General features: G+C 39.8%; 1 protein-coding gene across 6 annotated transcripts in view; it reads left to right on the top strand.

The window, feature by feature from the left end:
- The window catches only part of Phc3 (polyhomeotic homolog 3), a 68,955-nt gene that overhangs the window by 27,522 nt on the left and 38,404 nt on the right, over positions 1-3,029 (top strand). The window lies entirely within an intron of this gene.

Raw genomic sequence — 3,029 nt, 5'->3', positions numbered from 1 at the left:
CAAAAAAAAAAAAAAAAAAAAAAAAAAAGAAAACAACAGGAAGAAAGCCTAGTAGCTAAAACAGATTATAACAGCAGAAAAGATGGTCTTCTGTTGCTGTTACATGATACTTGACTAGATCTTTATTATGTGCTGGTCTCCCTTTATATCAGTAAAACCTTTTAGTACTTAAAAAAAGCATGTCTTAGCTTTAGTGAAATGGTTTTTAAGCTCTTAGAAAAAAAATAAGTGTATTTTGTGTAAGTCATTAGGAGGAATAATTTGTTACTTTTCCAAAACAAAAGATTGTGCAAATAAGGACATGATTTTTCCAAGCCCTCCTGCATCAGCACCAGTGTGGGACTTCATCTGGGAGCAGGTTGTCCAGGGATTGCATCTTTCCTTTCTTATCAAGCTGTCATGGTCTCTTCTGCAGGTAACCCTGCTCCTGGTTCTTAAAGTGAAAACCTTGCTTGGGCTTTCCAGAGGGAGCTTCCTGTCTCCCGTTCTGTACTATTGAAATCTACTTCCCCATCTAGACAGACGTCTCTGTGTGTTTGCTACTGGGGATTGAATCTAGAGCCTTGCCCATGTGCTACACGAGCGTTCTAACATGGAGTTACATCCCTTTAACTTGGCATCGTCTGATTTCTCTGAGTTGAGATGTGTCCTGACTCTGACCTTTCATAACAGCCCTTGTTTATATACTTCCTGGCCTCGAGCATCCTTCCTAGACTCCGTAGTGACCTGAGCATCTCTGCTTGTGAGAGCATGGATCTTTAGTGCTCTACTTGACTATGTCTTGTCTTCTTTCAGATTCACCTTTTCATCTTGATAGCACTAAGTTGTGCTTTACATTCATTTGCCTGTAAAGGGTAGGCAGCTATGTATTCGATGAGTCCATCCCTCAGTTTTCCACACTTACACTTTGGAAATTATCCCACCATGTTGCTCTTTAGCATTATTTAGCTATCACAGTGCTTAGATTGTTATGAATGAATCTCACATATGCACTATAAACTTTGCTAACAAATCCTTTCATGCTGTAGTTAGATATGGTTTCTTTTTTTAAAAATATCTATGTCCTGGTCTGTGTTGTCTCTAGGGCCAGATAACTGGGTTTTTGCAGAGAATTGTCTGGAGTCTTCTCAGCCTCAAAGTACATCCTGCCAGGATTGTGAGAGCCAGTGGGGAACAGCGTTGGCCCCTAAGCCTGAAGCGACTGGGTGCTTCAGGGTAGAGTTTCTAGTGAGACCTGCCATCTTATTTTTCCTTAGCTAGAACCATGCCAACAGTCATTTTAAATAGAGAAAAAGACCAAACCCTCTATTTGTAGTCTAATGTAGTTGCCTAGTAGTTACTACAGTGGACATGGTTACTGTTTTCTTGTATATATTTTTAGGGTGTTAAAAATAACTTGATTTTCTTTACCATTTGTCCTTAAGAGTGGAAGCCTTCACTTGTTGGTAATTCTATTTATTTATTTATAACCCAAGCTGGTGTTGAACTCATGATAGCTCTCCTGTCTCAGCCTCTGATATCAGCCCAACTGATAATTCTGATAGTTTTGTCTTTAATATATAAAGGTAAAAGTTCACTTTTAAGCAGTTTTTAGAGGGCTTCTTTCTTTTTCCTTTTTTCTTATCTAGACAGTATTTCAGCATATAGTGAAAAAGTCCTCTACTGCTTTGTCTAGGTACCTTGGATGTCCCAGGTCAAAGCCTGATCATGCCCAGCTCTAATGAGGACATCTTTTCCCCTTGTCCCTTGTCTTTGTCCTCATAAGAACTTTCCTGTGAGTGCACAGTGGTAGGTGAGGGAAGCTTGCTGGTACTTCTTTAGGAACATTGTTGGGGGGTGGGCTTGCTTATTTTGTGTGTAGGCAGCATGAGCATTTCACAGTGTGTGTCAGGTTAGAGGACGGCTTGTAGGAGTCAGTTCTTTCCTTCTACTGTGTGGGTTCCAGGGATTGAATGCAGGTCACCAGGGTTGTCAGCAAGTGCCTTTTCCTGTTGAGTCAGCCCTGGATTTCTTTTTATTGGTTTAGAACTCTCTGCCTTGTCAGGGCCTTCCTCCCAGGATTCCATGTGACCTTAATTTTCTAGCCTCACCATCTCTAAATATAGCCACTTTGGGGGTTTGGTTTCAACATGTGAATTTGGGGAAAGGGGAACAAACAGTTTATAATAGAGCCCTCGACTCAGGATTTGATATGTGATTTTAGTTAATCTGTCATATATTGCATTAGTTTAGTACCATGTAGACTTCATGGGGTTGTAGTAATTATTGAATAAAATGATATATTATTATAAATAATAAGAGAAATTGTGTCAGTCATTAATCTTTCAAATATTAGGCCACTCTGACAACAATAAAGTCTTCATTAAAGTTGAAGAAAGTCACCAGTAAGGCACAGCTTTCTAGAGATGGTCAGCTTTCTTGCTCACAGTCCTGTCCTCCATTCTAGGATCATCCTTGCACTCTGAATTCTGATCTGAGAAGATTTTTAACTTAGATGAAGAATAGACTTTTCCTTTACTAAAATATCAGCTTATTTTAGTACTTAATATGGCTTACCTACTAGATCACAGAAAGCTTATCCTAGTGGATGCATCAGCTGTGTTCAGGAACATGATCCATGTGGGCTGGAGAGACACTTAGCAGTTAAGAATGACTGTTGTTCTTGTGAGGACGAGAGATCTGTTCCTTGGCTCCATGGAGGATGGTTCACAGCCATCTGTAGCTCCAGATCGAGGGAATCTTGATGCTGTCTTCAGGCCTTCTCAGGGACTCACACTCATGTGCACACACCACACATAGACACATAACTAAAAATCAAGTGTATGGAAAAGATGATGAAATTAAATTATAACTTGTTTTTTTTTTTTTTAAATGACGGCAAATGATCTGTTTCCTTATCTGAGAGAAGGACTAACAGTACTCACTCAGCAGCTGTTGTCCGAGCACTGATGAGAGACTTGAAATCACTTCCAGGACGGCCGGACTTTACTCACGGTTCTCTTTTGAATACTGTATAACATAGCTATCAC

Source organism: Mus caroli, chromosome 3, assembly GCF_900094665.2.
Source record: "Mus caroli chromosome 3, CAROLI_EIJ_v1.1, whole genome shotgun sequence".
NCBI lineage: Eukaryota > Metazoa > Chordata > Mammalia > Rodentia > Muridae > Mus > Mus caroli.
The sequence above is the reverse complement of the archived record's forward strand: the minus strand, read 5'-3'. Positions and strand labels throughout refer to the sequence as shown.